The sequence below is a fragment of the Rhinatrema bivittatum genome, chromosome 6, assembly GCF_901001135.1.
Source record: "Rhinatrema bivittatum chromosome 6, aRhiBiv1.1, whole genome shotgun sequence".
In the NCBI taxonomy this organism is placed as follows: Eukaryota; Metazoa; Chordata; class Amphibia; order Gymnophiona; family Rhinatrematidae; genus Rhinatrema; species Rhinatrema bivittatum.
Genome location: NC_042620.1, coordinates 356,695,304 through 356,718,948, shown reverse-complemented (window position 1 = coordinate 356,718,948; position 23,645 = coordinate 356,695,304). Strand labels below are relative to the sequence as shown.

At 45.3% G+C, this 23,645-nt stretch overlaps 1 protein-coding gene across 1 annotated transcript in view; it reads right to left on the bottom strand.

Annotated features, from left to right (window-relative positions):
- Positions 1-778: 778 nt before the first annotated feature.
- Positions 779-23,645, bottom strand: part of GRIA3 (glutamate ionotropic receptor AMPA type subunit 3) — a 759,693-nt gene continuing 736,826 nt past the window's right edge. Inside the window, exon 16 of the mRNA XM_029607861.1 lies at positions 779-6,924. The gene's annotated coding sequence lies outside the window, so the exon portion shown is untranslated. The remainder of the gene's footprint in view (positions 6,925-23,645) is intronic.

Here is a 23,645-nt window from a genome sequence, read left to right as displayed (position 1 = left end):
AAGAGCCATTAGTTTGCTTGGCAAGCTCTCTGTTCATTGAAGTGCTGTTAACGAAAGGCAAATGAAATCCAAATGCTAAAACCGAACCAAAACAAAAAAAACAAAACAAGAACAAAGAAATAAAAAAATAAAAGGAAAACCAAGTCATAGAATTCCTCAATGATTCCTCACATTAGTAGCAGGATTATGTAAGCAGTCAATACTTTTTCATGCAGGCTTTTAAAAAATAGCAAATCAATTACCAAAAGCCTTCACTTTTGTGAAGATCTTACGTTTAAAAAAATGCATTTCTTTCCATAAAGGTACATTTCTTTTATACAGCATTTAAGAAAAAAATTCTTTTTATTTTTTTTTAATTTAATACAACTATTAATCGCACAGGTTTATCTTCCCTGACTGGGACATTGGAGCATTCAAAAATCACAGTTTCATGAAATAAAAACATTGTTTTTCTTCCATACTTGTAAAAATTCGAAGTCTGTTTCTTGTGACATCTTTCACATTTTTTAAACTTCATTTGGAATGGAAGGTTTCTCTTTTTACATTTTGAAGGTTTTATTAACAAGACATTACTTTTACTTTTGATCTTTCTTTTTGTAAAGTAAAAAAAAAAAAAAAAGAGATTTAGTGTTGGACTGAATGAACTGGGTGTCTATTGGTCTTTGCCTTCCGAAGATCGTCTGGTATGTGACATCAATGTAGGAAAGCGCGTGTTGCGGCATTAAAGGAATCAGGGATGAAGAAAGCAATGGGTCATGATACTCACTTCTTGATTTCATTTTGTCTCACTCCTGTGTCTTTTCCTTTTTTTTTTTTTTTTTTATTAGCCCTGGATAATTTACAGATGAGGCAGGGTGAGTGGGCCAGTTTATACTTTGTTCAGAGTGTGTGTGTGTGTGTGTGGGGGGGTGTATATGGTCATGCTAGAATGTGAAATGTATATGTGTATATATATATGTGTGTGTATTTTATATCTTTTATATCTTTGTTTATATATTCATTTATGTATATGTATATTGTTATGGTTATTATGACAAAGTTCATTATTTGGTTCCTTACCGCTAGCATTCAATATATATTGACTACTCATTTGCTCCTTCTCTCTACTCGCTTCCATCCTCCAAGTTTCAGCAACCCTCGTTCATTGTAGCTCATCTCTTCTCTCAACTATATCAGTAGCTCCTTAGCTACAATTAAGTTAACGTTAATTTACCCTTGTTCGATGTGAACCGATGTGATGTAACATGTGTTATGAATGTCGGTATAGAAAAGAATAAAATAAAATACTTTTCTGATGCCACTTGGTACATTAGCACTCGTAAGGCTTTATTTTCAGAAGTGAGCAAAACAAAACTTCTTTCTGACAGAGCAATTTGAGTTGTATATTTATCTAGGGCCACCTATCAACTGCTTTTTTGATAAGTGCACAAATGTTTAAATTCAATTGGCACATGATAGATCAAATTGCACTCCTCTCAAAATATTAATACCCAAGTGGCTGAAATAAGTGCACAGTTAAACCAGTTGCCTGAGCATTTGATTGCATGACTTTTATGGGTTGAATTTTCTCCCTAAAAAAATTCTACATTTAAATAGATTTGTGTGACAGAGTTCTGAAACTTCATATATTGAGAAGCCGGACTAGATTAATAGCTAAGGATTTATCCTTAATCACTGTGGGGAGGAATCAATTCACTTTTATTGTGGTCAGAAAGGAGACTGAGGTGACTGGGTATACTGGCAGGCCAGCAAATCAAAATGTATGCTGTTCAGAGCTGGAGCAAAGACTGCACTAGAGACCGGCTGGAGCTGACTAGGGCAAAAATGGGCATTTAATAAAGCATTTCATGACCTGGATTCCATTAGCTACCTCATTATGCATGAGCTGTATTGTCATTTTTTCAACATGCAGAGTTACTCAGGTAATGTCGATCCCCTATAGAAAAAGGAGAGGAAACAATACTCAGCATATTTGGGTTATAATGTCAGTACTCTCTAAGGACAAGAAGCTCACACTCCAGTCTCCACACTGCCTTATTTGCATACTCTCTGAAACACATATTTAGCCTGACCATAAAAATCAATGGGGAAACCCCCAACATTTATACACACAGTACTACTTATTACAGTCAGAGAAAAGATTGGCAATGTCTTAGCAAGTTATAGGGCACGAGGAACTGCTGGCATGCAAGGAAGAATCTATTCAATTATCCCCCCGCCGTTCCCATTTACATAATCTTTACTCTCTATCCTTCATTCTCAGCTGTCCTTTACATGATGTGACAGCATGTACAGGGCGCGCAGCACGTTCATCTTCTACATAACCATGCAATCTTCAACTTCTGCAATGTGGGCAACTCCCTTCCACACAGACCAGCAAGGATAGGGGCACTGGCAACTGGAGTTTTCTTTGTTTTACACAAGGATTCCATCACTGCATCATCTATCCTACATGCTCAGTAGTCATGCTGTAATGGGGGGGCTCTGCCTTCATCCAGTCTATTTCTGCAAGCACTCTACCACCTTCTATAACACAACCATTGTGCATATTCGCTGGCCTAGAGCCTTCTAGGTAAGAATACCCTGCATATCTCCTTCTTTCACTGTTCTCAATAAGGATGCATGTCAGTAAGGCGGCAGCCACGTCACATACAAATGACTGGAAACATCTGGATGCCAAGGAGTAACTACTGACAACTACTGTTCTTGCCTGTCTTCTAAAGCTTGCTGTTTAGAATTGCCAGACAGCATAGGATACTTGTTAGCTATGCACAAGCAGCCCAAACAGACCTGGACCCTTTAAAGGCTGATAATGTGCCATCTTAGAAGTGCGGTTAGACACAATATAAAAAGGCAGATATCATGCAATCATGCTCATTGCCTGACTAAGAGCCAGCATGGCATCCAGGGCTAGCATCTTTGTCACTCCAGGTGAGGCCCACCTCCTTTCCTGCAGCAGATCCTGCTGCTCCAATACTGGGGCGAGGACGACTACTCCTGGTGGTTCTCCTCCCATTTCCGATACGTCTGACAGGTCATGTCAGCTATCTTTCTGTTTGAGAAAGGTAGAGTCTACATACTTTATTGATGAGTCCATTGTGTGTTGCTATAATGAAAATTAACCTTTCTTCTAGACTAATACTTTGCTTTGCCCTTGTTGCACTGAGTTTATAAATGAATGCCTCCTTTTTTGATATTTTACAGACCTATGAAATGCCTGTTCCTGGTCCAGAGGTTGGAACAGGGCACCCTGCCTCCTGGATACCAGGAGGAAAGGCTAGGGGCTAGCATGCCCTACTGGTTGATGGAAGGAGTACAAAGTTGCAGAGGACCAACTGGGACTAGTGGCATCTCAGAGTCAAATGTGCGTGTTTGCAAGTTTCTTATCGTGTGATGTCTATCTATGGTATGCTGCTATGGCATTTTCTGTGTTTTCTGGTCTTGTTTGTGTGTGCCATTTGGTCCAGTATTAACATAGTGCCTGCTCCCTTTTTCTGTCCCTTTCTTTTGTGCCTCCAAATGTGTGCGCTGTAGCATTGTTTTCTCAATTGGCTTTGAGTGTAGTCCTCTGTTGCATGTAATGGAAAGGCATGTGCTGTTTTTACGTTCCCTGAAGAGTGTCTGTCATACTTCTTGTCTTTGTCTTGGTGCATTGTATGTCTTCTCTCTTCAGTGCTTCCTGCCTTTGCATTCTTTGTTCATGCTTTAGTGTAATTGTAACCCCAATGAATATGAGTTTCTTCCCATTTCTTCCCATTTCTTTCTTTCGCCTTGTCTGCCCAGAACATGCAGCGGTCTTTTCAAAGGAGTGATATCCTGAAGCACAGGTATATCACCGGTGGATGCATGCACGTATTCCCTGGGGCTTGCTTTAGAAAGGAAGAGATATCCCTTATGCAAGTGTAGTTGTATGTGCTGCCTTCTTTTTAGCTTTGTATCTATTGCTTTCTGTCTGTGAGACATCCTACATGAGTCTCCTTTATCCTCTTGTTCAGCTTTGTCTGGATATACTCATGCTGGGAGGCCCATGAAGGTGGAGTGAGGATTCTCATCCCATCCAGAGACTTCATAACACTGGCACCTCTTTATCACTTACAGTCTGGGAAGGGGCAAATTATAATAACATTTTATTTGTGCACTTAATATATTATCTTTTATTTTGTTTGACTTTTGGTGTCCTAAGTGATTTTTCCTAGGCTTAGAGGAAAAGGCATGAATGATGTGTCTGAGTATGAAGGAGGTATAAGTGGGGAGGGGGAAGGCTAGGATGTGTGCGTGTGGAGGTGGGGAGGAGGACCGTGTGTGTTAAGATGCACGTGCAATAAATAGGGCCTGTCGGCATTGCTTTTCAACAGACAACTGCCATTATGTGTTGTAGCCATGGGGAAATTGTCTCTTTAAAAGCAACGTGAAATGGTTCCAGACAGGGCTTTTTTTTTTCTGATACTTCTTCCTGATTCCTTTGCAAAGGAATTGGTCAGAGTAAAATGAAACAGTGCGGCACAGGCCAGCTCCCTTGGAGGAGGAAAAGAAAAGGGAAAGTGTTTTCTCTTTCTGGCAATAACAAAAACTGTGCAGAAAATGGGAGAGCAGCTCACGCCTGTCCCGAGCTGGAGGAAACAGATTCAGGGAGAAACTTCCGGGAGGTGAATTAAAGCCATGTACCCAGGTGGGTGAATACTCAACTGTAGGCAGGATTGAAAGCATAGAGAAGCTCAATTATGGCATTTATAATATAGACAGAATCTACTGCTTGCACATTCCAAATATATTTGTTTTAGTCCCATGCAGAAACCTTTTTGAGAGAATGAAAGCACATAAAACAATAACTGAATATCCCCTTTTTCAACAGCAGAGATTCAGGAAAACCTGATATTTGGTCACCTCTTACCTCTTGGAGGCCAAAACCATTGGGGGGTGGGGGGGGGGGGGGGAGTGAATCGACCTCTAGGGTATTTATTCAGCAAAACTTCTGAGGTATGCAAAAACCTGTGCGCAGAAATAAATCTCTTCCATGTGACGCAGCCAAATATCTTGTGAGCTGCATGAGAAAAAAATGCCATCTGACCAATCATTTCAGACACTTTAAGTGCCTCAGGAGTTTTACTGAATTGCAACCCAGCAGTTTGGAGCTATCTATAGATTAGGAAAGAATAAGTGCATTCTTCATAGTCATGGAAAAAAAAAAAATCTAATCGTACTAGTTAGCAAAATAGTAATCTTAGTCTTTAGATCCATTAGCTGCAGTTTGGAATTGTAGGGCTAAAATAAACTTAACTATCCCGTTTTCTTGACTCAGGGTATAGTTTAGGCTTATTGGAGAGACAACTAAGATATCTTGCAAAAAAGAAATATCTGTGTTAAACTGTGCTATTGGTCTGTGCACAATTACACAGAAACGCAAACATAACCCATAAAATGAGATGCACTTTTCTACTATGAGGGATTAGTCATGGTCTTTTACTCCCTTTTATTAAGGATTATTTTGGTTTAATAGGGAGTGTAAATTTTGCAGGTCAGAGAAGCACCTTATTAAGCTCATTAGCTGATTGATCGGGAAGTGAGATAAATTAGCATCACCACATTACTTAGTCTAGTTTGGGGGTTGTTGTTTTTTTGTTACTCAAAATGTTGCATTTACTTCTGGCTGATATATATTTTTTTAGTGTCCTAGTTGAGAGAAGGACTTAAAAAGTCAAGAACGAGAGGCAAAAATCAAATCACAGAAAATATAACATAAAACAAGAGTGGTGGACAACAAAGGATGCCCTTGGATGATATCAAGAAATATTGAAATTAAAGCTTACAAATGCAAAGAAGGATGTCAAACAATTGATTAATATATACCTAAGTGAGATATACCATAATATTAATAATCATAAAAATAGTAGTGATAATAATATTATAATAAAATCCCAACAAGGCCATGGTTCAGGAAATTGCCTGCATCGGGGGAGGAATGGCTTAGTGAGTAGAGCAGAGGGCTGGGAAGCCAGGGTTGAAATCCTGTTTCTCCATTGATGCTCCTTGTGACTTTGGGCAAGTCACTTCGCCATCCATTGCCTCAAACTTAGAGCCCTGTTGCATAAGCATTTTTCCTCAGACACAAAATGGGCGAAATCTTTTAGTAAATAGACTCCTTAGATTATAAGCTATCTCTGGGGCAGGGACCTACCTGCTGTACCTGAACTGCAACTCACCTTGGGAAGGTAATAAATCTAAAACATCTAATGATTTATCATTTTTACTACCACCTTATTAGTTATTATTATTATTATTATTATTATTATTGTAGCAATCAATTGTTTGATGCCCTTCTTTGGTTTATAAGTTATAATTTCTATATGGTTGCTACCCTTCTGCAACATAATTTGCTGTTTACCACTCTTGGTTGTTTTTTTATGCTTTAGAAAAGGATTTAAAGCAATTATTAAAACAACTGTTGGTGGCTGTCACAAGTAATGAATCTCATCTCAAGAGAGCTGAAATGCTGTTGCCTTATCAAGAATGGGGTAACACAGTAAAACAGATTTATGAAACCGTGCAATGGTATCACAAAATGGCTTTTTCTGAACTGATTCCTTGTACAAGAATGTTTCCCCTCTTCCCCCAACTCCCCCGTACGAATCAGGTCTTGTTACCAGTTCTAGGGTGTTTTTTGTTTTTTTAAATTTATTTTCAAGCAAAGCAAAGGGACTGTTCAGGGATGATTTGCATCGTCGTGAGTTTGAGAACGTTTCATAAGGCACTGAAGGAAAACTTTCAGTTCTTCCTAATAAAAGTTAATTGCACCATCAGCAATTTTTGTTTGAGTCATGCCTGAACACCAAAGAGAATTTCACCGGCTCCGGTGCTCAAGATTCTGTGAAGTAGTAGCCGCATTCTCAGATGCTTCTCCCGCTGCATGCCCTCACTTTTAGAGACCTGTGAAGAAAAAAAAAATATATATATATATCTATAGTCTTTGAGTGGGCTTCTTGTGAGAATAAAAGATAATGGATTGAGGCGAGAGATAAACAATTCTGGTCCTCATGGGGCACATACAGTTCTGGGTATGTGGATAATCAAATACAAGCATGTCTCCTGTACATGCATTGCAGGTATCCTGAAAATCAGGCAAGTTTGTGGCCCTCAGTGACTAGAGCTGGCCTTCCCTACTTGAATTCTCTGATATTAATGTGACCATCTTTTTATTTTTTATTCAGTTTATAATAAAAATCATAGTTTGGATACTCATATTGCCTTTTATCCAAAGATAATGTCTATGTACTCCTTCAAAGCCATATATGTAGCCATTTCTGGGATGGAATATCTGAGATCCTATGTCTAGCAACCCATTTTGCTGCATGACAACTTCCAGTGGGAAATGGAATAATAACAGTATGATGCTATGATTAACTCTTAAACTGCAGCACAATAGAGATGTGAATCGGAACCGGTTCGGATTCCGGTTCTGATTCACATGTGTTTTTTTTTTCATCGGGCCCGATCGTGGTTTTGTTTAACGGCTGCACCCGAGCCGATAAACAAAAAACCCACCCCGACCCTTTAAAACTAATCCCTTTGCTTCCCTCACCCTCCCGACCCCCCCCAAAAACATTTTACAGGTACCTGGTGGTCCAGTGGGGGTCCCGGGAGCGATCTCCCGCTCTCGGGCCGTTGGCTGCCACTAATCAAAATGGCGCCGATGGCCTTTGCCCTTATCATGTGACAGGGTATCCATGCCATTGGCCGGCCCCTGTCACATGGAGGGAGCACTGGATGGCTGGCGCCATCTTTAAAAATGGCGCGGGCCATCCAGTGCTCCTACCATGTGACAGGGGCCGGCCAATGACACGGATACCCTGTCACATGGTAAGGGCAAAGGGCCATTGGCGTCATTTTGATTAGTGGCAGCCGACAGCCCGGGAGCGGGAGATCGCTCCCGGGACCCCCACTGGACCACCAGGTACCTGTAAAATGTTTTTTGGGGGGTCAGGAGGGTGGGGGAAGCAAAGGGATTAGTTTTAAAGGGTCGGGGTGGGTTTAGGGGTTATTTTTGTGTGCCGTTTTTTCCCGCCCTCCCCCAAAATGATAAGAGAACCCCCACGAACAATATCGTGGGGTTTTCCTATCGTTTCGGGGGAGCCCCCGATTTCTGACGATTTTGAAAATATCGACGATATTTTCAATCATCCGAAGCCCGATTCACATCCCTACAGCACAAGAAGATCACCAAAATTCACAGAGTAAGTCTCTAAAGAAGTGATAAAGCAGAGTTGCTGACGTGTAACAGGTGTTCTCTGAGGACAGCAGGATGTCAGTCCTCACACATGGATGACATCATCAGATGGAGCCCGGTTTGGAACTTTGATCTCAAAGATTCTAGAACTTTCAATCATGTTCTGCTGAGCATGTGCAGCTGTAGCTATCACCCTGCCTCCTAGGCAGAATCCCTCAGTCCATGATATAGCTCATATATGGAGAAATTAACTCCCAGGGGAGGCAGTTGGATTTTGTGAGGACTAATATCCTGCTGTCCTCAGAGAATACCTGTTACGGGTAAGCAACTCTGCTTTCTCCAAGGACAAGTAGGATGATAGTCCTCATACATGGGTGATTCCCAAGCTATAGGCTATCCGAGCAGGACAAAGCGGGAAATCACACCGTGCTGAAAGCACCACTTTTCTCCCTTTTGCTTGTGAGGCAGCTGACCCACAAATGGATCTATGCAGGAAAAGAGTTAGGTTCTACAAAGAGAAAACCATAGAAAAGACTGAGACACAAAACCCCAACGTGTAGCAGAGGCGCCTAAGGCAGGGGAGTGATGCGAGTACCAGCAAGAAACATACTCCATATCACAGAAAACATTACAAGCAGGGTTTCAGATCAGTAAACCCTGGCAATGACAGTAAGTCTAGAACCTCCTCGATACAGAAAAAAGTCTATAGATGTATACAAGAGAAGAACTCTTGGATGAAGACCACACAGTTTCCTTCAGTTTTACAAGACAACCGAAAAACCAGCTGGGGCCAGAGAACTCCCCAAGAAGAAACTGCGGTCCACTGACATCCGAAGGACAGAATGTCTCTGCAGAAATATACCCATGTTTGGCTGATAGGCACAATGGATTGAAAAACCAAAGAAACACTTGGAAGAATAATCAGCAACAACGGCAGGGTCTGTGACAGACCCTACATGCCAAAGTACCAGACATAGCTGACAAGCAGGACAGCATCAATAGTTTCAGGGGATGAAAGGTAATCCCTGAATGGGATTGCTAGCCCAAACCCCTAAGCAAGGAGAAGCGTTACACCTGAAGCTCACCCACAATGCACCCTGTCAAGGGCAAGGCTAACCAACCAGTCTATAGTATAGTTCAGATGAGCAGGAAGACACTTTGGGCAACCTAGTGATGTGAGAAAAGCTAAAGGCAGTACTGGCCAGAACCTGGCAAAAATATAGGGAACAAGTGGTGTATTGTTCCCTACAGGTATACATTAAGATATACCACAAATGCCTTAGTGTTATAACTTGTAAGAGTGTGAACCTTGGACCGAGGTGAGAGGTGTCTCCGCCCACAGGGTGGAGCCCTGTGAGCCTCACCATTCGCAGGTGCAGTCTCAGTGGTATCAGACACAGCTGTGGAATAGAGTCTTTATAAAGAGAGAAAGGCACAGCCCGCAGAGCGGGAGGTGCAGTATAAGTATAATTCTGAGCAGAGGGGTATACCCAGGGGTGATACCTCCGATGTGAAGATCCGGTAGTGGCCCGCAGAGCGGGGTACACCAGGAAGTCTCTCAGTAGTTTAGAAATACCTCAGACGTGCTGATCTGGTAATGGCCTGCGGAGCGGGGTATGCTGGAGAGGTGTCTGAGTAGTGGTAATGAGATGGTAATCCAAGGTGCAGGAACTCCGAGGAGAGTCCTGTAGCGATGGTGCGGTAATGACCTGCAGCGCAGGGTATACCGGAGTGGTTCCTACTGGGATGATGCGGTAGTGGCCCAAGGCGTGGGGTACACCGAAGAGAATCCCACAATGAGGCTTGGTATGTTGAAGTCCATAGTAGTAAGGTACTCACAGGAGGTAGTTCTAGGAGAAGTCCCGGGGAGTGGGACAAAAGGAAGTCCAAGGCGAGAAGGCCCTCTGAGGAGCGATTAGCCAGAGATGAGGAAGGGCCCCCAAGAAGCGGGTACCCAGAGCATCTCATGCCAAGTGTAGAGTCTGGAACCGGAAGTCCAAGGATGGAGCGAAATTCAGCAACGAGGGAAACTCCTTGCTAACTCATCAAACCGAAGCGCCAGCCAGCTTAAGTACAACAGATGGATGATGTCATCCGGAGGGGGTTCGCCCACGAGGTTCCCACCATAACGTTTACAAAGGTGGCCCCTGTGTGCACGCGCGTGACTAGATAATTCCTGAAACAAGATGGTGGTCGGCAGCACCCACGCCATCCCGGGAACACCAGGCTGGTTGTCGGTGGTGGTCGGAGATCGCCATTCTTCCAAGAGATGACAAGGCAGCAAAGAATGAGGTGAGCATTAGTGGTTGCATTCATCTGCAACCAACGGGCATAACAGTACTCCCCTTCTTAGGGCCCCTCCTCAGTGGTTTTGGTTTCCTAGGATGAGAAATGTGGAATTGTCTGATCAACTCCTTGTCGAGGATGTTGCTTGCAGGCTCCCAACTGTTCTCCTCGGGACCAAATCCTTCCCATGAGATGAGATACTTTCAGCGCCTTCTTCATTTTCTTATATCCAGTATATTCTTGACCTGATAAATGATGTCCTCTTCTGCGAAAAAAGGTTGAGGTTCAGGTGTTTTCTTCGAGAATTCTGAGAGGATGAGTGACTTTAAAAGGGCGATGTGGAAGGCATTGTGGATTCTAAGTGAAGAAGGCAACTGAAGGCTGTAGGTGATTGGACCCAGGCGGTGAAGTACTGAAAAAGGTCCAATATATCTGGGCGCAAATCGAGCGGAAGGCAGCTTTAAGCGGATGAAGCAGGTCCTGAGCCACACCTTGTCTCCGGGATGCAGCTGCAAAGCTGCTCGGTGGTGAGTGTCATAAACTTCTTAGCCTTTTGCCCAGTCTTTTGGTGGAATTCTTTGGTATGCTCCCAGAGTTGGTGCAGTTCTTGTGCCGAAGCCTGTGCTGCGGCAGAAGACACCGACAAAGGCACTGGAAGAGGAGGCAGAGGTTGACGTCCATAGACGATTTGAAAAGGTGAAGATCTGGTTGAAGCAGACTGGTGTGAATTTAATGCAAATTCGGCCCAGGGAAGCAACTCAGACCAGTCACTCTGTCTGGACTTAACGTATGGCCGGAGAAACTGTTTTAGCATATGGTTTGTCCTCTCTGTCTGTCCATTGGCCTGCGGATGGTAAGCTGATGTGAGATCCAGGGAGATGTCAAATTTTTTGCATAGGGATCTCCAGAATTTTGCTGTAAATTGGACCCCTCGGTCGGAGAGGATGTGTTTTGGCAGGCCATAAGAACATAAGAAAATGCCATACTGGGTCAGACCGAGGGCCCATCAAGCCCAGCATCCTGTTTCCAACAGTGGCCAATCCAGGCCATAAGAACCTGGCAAGTACCCAAAAACTAAGTCTATTCCATGTTACCATGGCTAATAGCAGTGGCTATTCTCTAAGTGAACTTAATAGCAGGTAATGGACTTCTCCTCCAAGAACTTATCCAATCCTTTTTTAAACACAGTTATACTAACTGCACTAACCACATCCTCTGGCAACAAATTCCAGAGTTTAATTGTGCATTGAGTAAAAAAGAACTTTCTCCGATTAGTTTTAAATGTGCCCCATGTTAACTTCATGGAGTGCCCCCTAGTCTTTCTACTAACCGAAAGAGTAAATAACTGATTCACATCTACCCATTCTAGACCTCTCATGATTTTAAACATCTCTATCATATCCCCCCTCAGTCGTCTCTTCTCCAAGCTGAAAAGTCCTAACCTCTTTAGTCTTTCCTCATAGGGGAGTCTTTCCTCATAGGGGAGCTGTTTCATTCCCCTTATCATTTTGGTAGCCCTTCTCTGGGGACCAGTGAGAGGGATTGGCTCCCTTTTTAGTCATGGCTGTAAGAGGCACGGTCAAAGTAGAATAATGGTGAATGAATGATCTGTAGTAGTTAGTGAACCCTAGAAATCTTCACAGAGCCTTAAGACTAGTGGGTTGTGGCCAGTCCCGAATACTCTTGGTTTTTTGTGGATCCATCTGGAACCCTTGGCTGGACACCACATAGCCTAAAAAGGGGACAGACTCCTGGTGAAAGGAGCATTTTTCCAGTTTGGCATATAAGTGGTTGTCTCTTAATCTCTGCAGAACATTAACGATGTCCAGTTGATGGCTCTGGAGATCTTAAGAGAAGACCAGTATGTCGTCTAGGTATACTACTACACAGCTGTAAAGCATGTCCCTGAAGATTTCATTCACCATGTTTTGAAAAATGGCCGGGGCATTGCAAAGGCCAAAGGGTATGACTAAATATTCAAAATGGCCGTCGCGGGTATTAAATGCGGTCTTCCATTCATCGCCCTGGCATATCCGGACCAAGCTGTATGCCCCTCTGAGGTCTAGCTTAGTGAATATTTTGGCCCCTTGGAGCCTATCAAAGAGTTCAGAGGACAATGGCAATGGGTAGCGGTCCTTCATAGTGATCTCATTTAAGCCACAGTAGTCTATGAACAGGCGAAGGGATCCATCCTTCTTTTCCACAAAAAAGAACCCGGTTCCAGCAGGAGACTTAGAAGGCCGAATGAAGCCCTTTGCCAAGTTCTCTTGAATATAATCGGACATTGCCTTGGTCTCCATCAGAGAAAGTGGGTACACCCTTCCTCTGGGGGGTTCGGTGTTGGGTAATAGGTTTATGGCACAGTCAAAAGATCGGTGAGGTGGTAAAGTGTCTGCCGCTTTCTTAGAGAATACATCTCAATAAGAGGAGTACTGCAGAGGTAAACCCGGAAGGGATGTGGTGGTGGTCAGCAAAGCGTAGGAGTCACAGTCTCTAGACACTTTCCATGGCATGAATTGCCCCATTGGGACAGTTGCAGGGTGCTCCAGTCAAATTGGGGTGTGTGCAATTGTAACCATGGCAGTCCGAGTACCACAGGGTGTATTGCCTTGTCTAAGACCAGGAAGGAAATGGTCTCCATGTGCAGAGATCCAGTGCGGAGTTGGATAGGTTGAGTGGAATAGGTGACTTCGCCAGGTAATGGATCGCCATGAATTGATGACAATAGCAGAGGTGTAGGTGTCCGAATGGTGGGGATTCGTAGGTGCTCCACAAGTTGTCCGAGTATAAAGTTCCTGCCGGCACCGGAGTCCACCAGGGCTAACATGTGGAATTCAAGGGTATCTGAGTTAATGGAGACTGGAAGAGTCAATGGAGGAGATGGAGAGTTGAGACCTAGGAGGAGTCCTCCAGCAGATCCTAGGTCTGAGAGTTTCCCGGAAGATAGGACAAGAGGGCACAGAGTGTTCCGGCTGACCGCTGTACATGCAGAGGCCTAATTTTTGCCGGTGATGTCTCTCTTTAGCAGATAGGTGACTGCGGCCCATTTGCATGGGTTCTTCCTCGATACTGGGTGTGGGAGTAGTCTGGGTGACTGGCGTTGGACGAGAGTGCGGGACCCCCGAGGACATCTTCTTGGGCCCCTTAGTCTCCTGGGATCGCTCACGCATGCAACAGTCAATGCGACCAGCGAGATCGATGAGAGTCCAGAGTCTTGGGGAGCTCACGTGCAGCTAATTCGTCTTTGACTCATGAATTGAGACCTTCCAGGAATATAGCACGTAGGCAACCCGGATCCCAATGTAGTTCTGAGGATAGAGTTTTAAACTCAATCACATATTCAGTCAAAGGTCTGGTACCTTGTAGATGCAGGAGTGCAGATCCAGCGACAGTCTTGCGAGCAGGGTCATCAAATACAGAATGAAATAGAGCTAGGAACCCTGTCAAATCATTGAGAATTGGATCCATTCGCTCCCAAAGGGGTGATGCTCAGGCCAGGGCTTTCCCATCCAAAAGGGACAAAATGTTCGTAGTTTTGGACACTATGTCCAGAAAGTAGGTAGGTTGCAGCAAAAAGTGCATACAGCATTGATTCAGAAAGCCCCTACATAACAGGGGATCACCTGTAAAATGAGTAGGTGCTGGCAAGGGCACAGAGAGCCGTATAGTCAGGCAGCGCATGTGAAGCAGAAGTGGGCTTGACAGGCATCAAGGCAGAGTCCAGCCGAGAGCTTAACTGATTGATGACATTAGCCAAATTCTCTAATACCTTTTGTTGCTCTGAGATTTATTTATTTATTTAAACATTTTTATATACCGGCATTACTTGTGGACATCATGCCGGTTTACAGCAAACGGGTTAAGCTTGGAAATTACATTTTAACAGGGAAATCAAAACTGGGAGGGGGTAACAAGAAGTAGAAGAGAATAGAAAAGATAACAATAACATGGTTCCTCAATGTGAGAAGAGAGAGGATAACAAAATATGGTTCCTCAATATGAGGAGAAAAGAGTAGATGCAAAGTGGTCTATTTTTGGAAACGGTGTGGTAGCCTTTTATTCTGGGTAGGCTTGCTTGAACAACCATGTTTTCAATTTCTTTTTGAAGTTGTTCATACATGGTTCGAGGCATAGGTCAGGCGGCAGTGTGTTCCAATGAGTTGGACCTGCTATGGAGAGTGCACGGTCACGTGTAGAGGAGAGATGGGCTGTTTTCAGGGAGGGCACAACTAGGGTGCCTTTTTTGGTCATTCTAGTGGGTCGACTGGACTGAGGAGTTGTGAAAGGGAAATCTAGCCAGTTGGAGTTGTGGGTGTGAATTGCTTTATGCATTATGGTGAGGGTTTTGTAGACAATACGAGAGGCTATGGGGAGCCAGTGTAGGTCTCTAAGGATGGGATTGATGTGGTCATATTTACGGGAGTTTGCAATGAGTCTAGCTGTAGCATGTTGTAACATTTGTAGTGGTTTGATGGAAGAGTAAGGGAGCCCTAGGAGTAGAGCATTACAGTAGTCTAATTTGGATGAGATGGTGGCCTGGATAACTGTACGGAAGTCTTGGTTGTGTAGAAGGGGTCTGAGTTTTTTAAGCACATTAAGTTTGAAAAAGCAGGTTTTGAGAATGGAATTTATGTAGTTCTTCATGCTTAGTTGGTGGTCAAGGAGAACTCCAAGGTCCCTCACAAATAGTTGTGTTGAGAGGAGGTTGAGTTTGGTAATATCAGATGGCGGAGGGGAGGAAGATGAGTGAGGGGAGATGAGTAGAAGTTCAGTTTTGTTCGTATTGAGGGCGAGATGGAGGTTAGTGAGCAGGGAGTTAATGGCTGTGAGGCATTTCTCCCAATGTTCTAGGGCGTCGGAGATGGAGTTCTGGATAGGGATGATGATCTGAACATCATCAGCGTAAAGGTAGAACTTAAGATTGAGATCAGAGAGGAGTTGGCAGAGGGGGGTGATGTAAATGTTGAAGAGGGTGGAGGAGAGAGATGAGCCTTGGGGGACTCCCTGCTGGAGGGGCTGTGGGGTGGATGTGGAGTTCCCGATTTTAACGGAGAACTTTCTGTTTGAGAGGAAGGATTTAAACCAGGTGAGAGCCAGGTCTGAGATGCCAATGTGCTCCAGGTGTGTTAGTAGATGATGATGGTGGGCCAGGACAGGGATGGCCTGGATGGCTGAGACCTGAGCCGGGTCCATGGAGTTAGCAATCTGTTATGACTTGTAAGAGTGTGAACCCTGGGCTGAGTTGAGAGGTGACTCCACCCATAGGGAGGAGCCCTGTGAGCCTCACTGTCATTAAGCGAGGAGAAAGGCACAGCCTGCGGAGTGGAAGGTGCAGTATAAGTATAGTTCTGAGCAGAGGGGTATAACCCAAAGGTGATACCTCCGATGTGAAGATCCGGTAGTGGCCTGCAGAGTGGGGTACACTAGGAAGTCTCTCAGTAGTGTAGAAATACCTCAGATGTGCTGATCCGGTAGTGGCCCGCGGAGCGGGGTATGCCGGAGAGGTGTCTCAGTAGTGGTAATGAGATGGTAGTCCAAGGTGCAGGAACCCCCAATGAGAGTCCTGTAGTGATGGTGCGGTAATGACCTGCAGCGCAGGGTATACCGGAGTGGTCCCTACTGGGATGATGCAGTAGTGGACTGAGGCGCGGGGTACACCGAAGAGGAACCCACAATGAGGCTTAGTACGTTGAAGTCCGTAGTAGTAAAATACTCACAGGAGGTAGTTCCAGGAGAAGGCCCTCCGAGGAGCGGATAGCCAGAGACGAGGAAGGGCCCCCAAGAAGCGGGTACCCAGAGCGTCTCACGCCAAGTGTAGAGTCTGGAACTGGAAGTCCAAGGATGGAGCGGAATTCAACAACGAGGGAAACTCTTTGCCAACTCGTCAAACTGAAGGGCCAGCCAGCTTAAATCAACAGATGGATGACATCATCTGGAGGGGATGCCCCTGAGGTTCCCGCCATGATGTGTACAAAGGTGGCCTGTGCGCACGCGCATGACTAGATAATTCCTGAAACAAGATGGTGGTCGGCAGCGCCCACGCCATCCCAGGAATGCCAGGCTGGTCGGCGGAGACCGCCAATCTTCCAAGAGATGACAAGGCAGCAAAGAAAGAGGTGAGCATTGTTGGTCGCAGTCGTCTGCAACCTACGGGCGTAACACATAGCTTTTATTCCCTTCCCCTTGACATTAAAACTGGAAGTTGGAAGGAGCGAAGAACACAAGGAGGCAGACCGCTGAACTGCAGAGGTAAGAAAAAGTCACTAGATTGTATATTTTAACCTCAAGTGAATTACTACTCACTGCTGATGTCAGTAGGGAATTATCTACTGAGATAAAGCCCTCAGCCTGCTTGGAACAGCTGAAACTGAGAGTGAATCCCCAGGGAAGAAATCCAGAAACACTACACCAAGAGACAAGAAGCCGGGGTGCTGCAAGTGCAAACCCCTGTAGAACAGGATTTTTTCACTGGCCTGGAAACCCTAAGGGTACAAGGCCAGGGTCAGTGTGATCTCGGAACAGACTGTCCACCAACCTGGCTTAGGTATTAATATCTCTGCCATGATTACATATACTTCCCCAAGGAAGCACAAAGTCCAATAAACTGAACAATTGTTTCATGAACCAGGACCAGACAGGGTTAATCCCTAAAATGTGGATGTATAGCTTGCAAACCATTGCAATCAAAGAGTAGCACCTCTGTTGTGGAGTCACTTATCTCCCAACTCCCTCAGCAATGGATTTAGTGATAGGTTGAAAGGCATACTTGCTAATTAGATGCATTAGAATGCTCCTCACTGAGGTAGGGACTCACAGGTATGAATGACTGGCAATAGTGGTCCTCCACGTAAAATGCCCATTGAGCTCAGCAGGTATCAAAGGTGACTTCCAAACAGGAGAAACCTTTCATCTTCACTGGGCAGCTAACCTAGGAGCAGACTCCTAGTACGATGGGGAAACTGAATCTGGAATGGCTTCCTTGCGAAATAGATGTGCTGTGCCTTAGGATGACCTAAGGAGAGTGCTACTGCCTGACCGGCTCTTGGATCCCGCAAGGAACAGCAACCATCTGCCAGTCAGAAGCAGTGATATCCATTCTCTGGGAAAAGGAGAACAAGGGACATTCAGTATAGGGGTGGACAACCAGGCGTACAGGGGGGGACCCATAAGGTTTGTCCTGAAAACTTAGTTGTATCTCTCCTTCCTGAATGGAGAGGAAAGCAACGAGAATGAAAACCCTTCCAACTCTCCAGGTGAGAATTGGGTTACAGACACTAATCCTTGAGGTTCAGAAGTGACCAAATCTTCCAATTATGGCCACCCTTAGATGGGGTAGGCCACCACGGTAATCAATGGAGGGACCCCAGCATAAATGGTCCAATGACTGCCGCTGCTGTTCCCCAGTCCTGGCCTACAAGGAGCTGCACATGTTCAAAAGAATTGAGGCTCCAGTTTGGTGATAAACCTGCAAGGGACAGAGCCCCATGGACTTCCCCACAAAGGGGATTTCTAACATGGAAGGGGTCAAAAGAAATAGTCCTCTTCTGAGGAAGTGGAAGACTCCCGACACTACCCTCCTGGTATCCACTCCCAGAAGGGTTTGACCAGGAACGCAGTCTTAGGTCAATCCTGTGGCTGCAGCGCACCTGTTGTGCTTGTCATGAGGGAAACACACACATACCCATACAGTAGAGGGCAACTGGAAGAATAGTGCTCTCCACTGTAAAAGCATGCTGACCAGTACTCAGGTGGTATCCCATCCTAAGGATGGCAGTACACTTACAAACCCACCCATTCTACTTGGGGATAGAATCCCACAGCACAGCAAGGACCGAGCATCACCAGAGTCAGTGGCTGCATGCTGCCAAAAAGCAATCATAGTGATTGTTATGGTGCCTTCCTCGTCATTGCTCCCAAGCACCTTATGATGCAGAATTAATGAGGTGGCTAATACTTGATATGACAATAACTCTAGCATGGCTGTGTACTGCACCGACAGAGAGAATTCTGCCTGTCAGAACCGAGGCATTTGGAGTAGATGCCCTGCCACACCCAACCTCACATGCTGCGCTCCACTGTCGCACTAACTCCCAATGGAGTGATTAGGAACATTATAACAACGGTGTTCCCAGTATCACTGGGGCTCTGATTATGGCATGGTGGTAGGTGGCATTCTATAGTGTCGTATTCATGGTACCCCAGTACCTGATAATGCTCCAAGAGGCTGAACACAGCCTTTGAAATTTTGTCAGAAATGGCTCACCACTGTTTGCCTCATGGAATGGCAGCAGCAAATTCCATGGCGACCGATGGTTCCCATGATGCTCTGTGGTAATGTCCTGCTGCATCCGACCATGTCTGCTGGTGCCTACCATGGTGATGGCGCCCATGGGCCCATAGCACTCTCGTGCTCACCAATGATGGATTGTATCAGTGGCACCAAACGATGCTGGACTCAGTTCAATGGAATACAATACCATCCCCAGTGCCCATGGACATCAACAGCCCAGAAGCACCAATAGAGACCCGGTTCTCGAAGGTATCGATGGATCTGTGGTACCAAGGATGCCAGGGGCGCCTGCAGGCAGAGGCTCTGCAGCCCCAACACGGCCTCAACTCACCTCATCATTGCCGAAAGGATCCGATGACTGCCAGCATCATCAACAGTTTCTGTTGGTGGCAATAGCTAATGATAGCCTCGACAGCAACCCTAGCACTCATTAGCACCAATGGTACACAAAGCCAAGCGAGGCCTCCGATGCCCCCTGATCCCAGCGGCTCAGGGTCCCTGAGATCATTGGCATCCATGGTACCCAACAGCCATAAGCCAGTGATGGGACAGCACGATGTCCCTCAGTGCCCCGTCTGGACACTGCAAATAAACCTCGAGGGCAACTGAATCACTGTGCCTGGATGCCTTGGCACTCCAGGATGCCTTGGCACTCCAGGGTGCCTTGAGAAGATGGCGACTCTGGCACTCGACAACACCAAGTTCACCAAGCCCTGTTGCCCTCAGGAGCCCCGGTGATCGATGGCCTTGACGGCAACCAGGTCACTCAATGATGATCCAGTGCCTTGTTGATGGTACTCAATATCATAGAGAGTGGTAATGAATAGCATTGCTGGTCAAAACCCCTGATGGCCTCCATGGCGGCCTCGCACCTTGATGGCAGCAAGGGCGTCGATGGTATCAAGGTAGCTCCACACCGTGATAGCACTGAGAGCATCAATGGTATTAAGGCAGCTCCGCACCATGATGGCATCAAGGCCACATACCGCGATGGCATTGAGGGTGGCCATGGCATCGAGGGTGGCCACAGCATTGAGGCCATGTACCGTGAAAACTTTGAGGGCGGCCATGCATGTGCCTCAATGGCATTGAGGGTGGCTCCGATATGTCGATGGGGACCATGGCGCTTGATGACCAGTCATGGTCCCCAACATTAGCGGTCAGAGCTGCTACTCCGCCACATCAAGGCCCAAGGCGCAGATGCCTATCCTCCGGTGCATCAAGGATGCACCGGAGGATAGGCCATAAGGGCCGTGTCGGCCATGTGCACTAGCAAGCACCATGGCCATGTGTACCAGCAAGCACCATGCGCTCAGAGCATGCATGGTGCTTGCTGGTGCACATGGCCCTTATGGCATCGAAGACAGTCATGCACCTTGATGGCATCGAGGGTGCCCTGGCACCTCAATGATGTCAAAGGTTAACATGGTGCTCAATGGCAGTCCTGGTCCCTGGTGAAGTCTTGACATCGACGTATCAGATCATCAGTTCATTGGTCACAGATGTGCATGGGCAACCAATACTGGGCATGGCAATGAAGGTGCAGCAGCAAGCTGCTTGCCCAGGCTCCTGCTTACTCTCACTCACAAGGAGACTAGATTGCCATCACAGGCAAGCAGGTGGGGAGGCTAAGTCTTCCAGGGCTCCTGCCCTTGGAGACTAGTTCCTCTGAATATGGGGAGGTTGAGCTCTCCCCTCCGCAGGAACAGTGTGGTCCTCGATCTCTTCACTGTACAAACCTCTATTGATGCTGATCAATCGGTGAAATGACATGGAACTCTTGCCCGGGTAGAACTCAGGCGAGTCCCCTGGCTCAGCAGCCTACACGGATCATTCTGTCAATCCTGTCAGCACCTGACAAAGGTACAAAAACAGTCAAAGCAAGGAGAGGGCACAGATATAAAACTGCAGGTGCAGTATTTATTTAATAAGGGATAGTATTAGACTCTGCAGGCTGCACAGCAACTAAGGCCCATCATGTGGCTGGCAGACAGTGGAAAGGAAAAAAATGACAAGAAAAAAGAAAATAAAACTACCGTAAGGTAAAGGAAAGAAAAACAGCTGCTGATCCAGAAAAAATCAATTTCAAAAACTGTGAGGAGAGAGCAAAGCTGAATACTATGACACACATGGCTCCGTGACCACACGGCTCTGCGGAAAGAAAGAGACTGAGAGACTGTGCCTAGGGGTCAGAGTGATGACTACAGCTGCACATGCTCAGTAGGGCATGTTTGAAAGTTCTAGATTCTTTGAGATCAAAGTTCTATGCCGGGCTCCATTCAATGATGTCACCCATGTGGGAGGATTAACATCTTGCTGTCCTCGGAGAATTCCAAATTCCTGAGCAAGGGGCTCTTCTGACTTTCTGTTCTAGCCATTACACAGCTCTTAGGTCCTTAGGAGGTGTTTTCATTAATCAACTCAATAGTCTAATTCTGCAGGTTTAATAGTTTCCGTTGCAAAACTGATACTTCTACCTTATTTAAATGGTTTCCAATGATTCAGCATGACAGCTGAAGGTTAATTCTTTCAAAACAAATCCATTATTTAAGGTGGTGAAGTAATCATATATCACCGCATCTTGGATAGCTATATAGCATTCTTTATACTTGTGTGGACTTTCCTGGATAAATAATAGCTTACAAAATTGCCTCAGGAGCTTCAAAAGTGTTATTTGTAGATGTAATTGGGGCCTGGCTACTTGCCAGCTTTATGATTGGGTATGCAGTGTATTGAGTGTCATAGCATACTGCAGACAATCCCAGTTATATATTCACAAGGAGGCCAATATTCAAAGCCATTTAGCCGGATAACTCACAAGTTATCCAGCTAAATGTCAAGTTTTAAATATCCCTGGTCAGGGCCAGATTTCAGATTTTGTTATCCATAGGCAGAGTGCCATGGCAGCACCCAATTGAAGCTGTGCCGGCACGTGACCCTAAAGAAAGCAGAGGCAGGCTTCTCCTTGGTGTACACATTTGGTACCTTCAAAATTTAGCACCCTAGGCAGTGGCCTATGCAGTCTATTCTTAAATATGAACCAGCACCTGCTATTTATTTGGCTAACTTTTAGCCGGTTAAGTCATTACCCAGCTATAAGTTAGCCAGATAAATAAAAGGGCATTTTGGGGGCATTCTGGGGTAGGGGACGTTAGCTGGATAACTTATTCGGCTAACTTTGATATTCGTTGAATACGTTTTTCGGCTAACTCTAGCTGTCTCCTTCAGCAGGTTTAAAATTAGCCACTTCAAAGCACCACCACCCAAAGCTGAAACCATGGGCCTTATCAGGCTGAGCCTCCCCAAACCTCTCTGATAGCTTTTTACCACTAAAAGTGCAACACGGAAAGCACTGGCCAGGATCTCAGTATCAATATATTGTGATCCCGGCAGAAGAAAGACGTGAAAAGGTACTGGGAGGGTGGGATGGTTGGCAGGGGTGTGGGGAGGAGAGAGGCACAGTAGGGCTGATTGTTGGACATTTAGGTTCACTGGGGGAGCAGGGGGGGGGGGGACTTGCCCCAGAGCCCTTGCACTTTTAGTGGTAAAATGCTATCAGAGGAGTTTTGGGGTGGGGCATCTTTTAGAAGCTGGCTGAGCAGGAGACAGCAAAGGGTAGAGGTAAATGGAGTTTTCTTTGAGGAGGGGGTTGTTACTAGTAGTGTACCTCAGGGATCAGTCCTTGGACTGCTTCTTTTCAACATTTTTGTGAGTGGCTTAACGGAAGAGTTGTTGGGAACGGTTTGTCTTTTTGCCGATGATACTGAAATCTGTAATAGGGTGGTCAGGCAGGGAGCAGGGAAAACATGAGGAGGGATCTAGCGAAGCTCAAGGAATGGTAAGGTCTGGCAGCTAAGATTTAATGCTAAAAATGCAGAGTAATGCACCCTGGATGCAAAAACCCAAGGGAAAGGCAAAATATTAGAAGTGAAATTCTTTTAAACATAAAGGAAGAGCAGGAGCTGTGGGTGAGTGTATCTGATGATCTTAAGGAGGCTAATTTGGTGGATAAAGTGATGGTAAAAGCCAGAAAGATGCTTTGCTGCATAGGGAGAGGAATGGTCAGCAGAAAAAGGGAGGTGAGGTTGCCCCTGTATAGGTCCCTGGTGAGATCTTGCTTGGAATACTGTGTACAGTTCTGGAGACCGCACCTTCAAAAGGATATAAGCAGGATGGAATCAGTCCATAGGGTGGCTACTAAAATGGTCAGTGGTCTTTGTACTAAAGCATATGGGGATAGACTTAAAGATCTAAACATGTATACCCTAGAGGAAAGGTGAGATAGGGGAGATATGATACAGATATTCAAATATCTCAAAGGAATTCATGTACAGGAGGTGATCCTTTTTCAGTGGAAAGGAGGATCTAGAACGAGGGGTCATGAGATGAGGTTGAAAGGGGCTAAACTCAGGAGTAATCTTAGGAAATATATCTTTACAAAGAGGGTGGTGATAAGAAGTGATGAGAATTATAATGCTAAATTAATTGGATAGATGGGCAGACTGGATGGGCCTAACGGTCTTTTTCTGCCATCATGTTTCTATGTTTCTAGCTGGGTTGATGGACTTTGATTCAGGCCAATAAGCCCGCAAGGCACTTTTTAAAAACAATTTCAGCATGGCCACTTAATCAGCTATATTATGATTGTAGCTGGTTAAGTGTAAAATTATCTGGCCACATGAATCTGGATAACTTTAAACCTAAAAAGCAATTTTCAAAAGATAGCTGATTAGATTTAAAGTTATATAGCTAAATGAGCCAGATAACTTTAATTGAGGATATTCAGCAGGATATTTATCTCACTGAATATCCGAGACAATTGATCCAGGTAAATTTAGCCGGATAAGT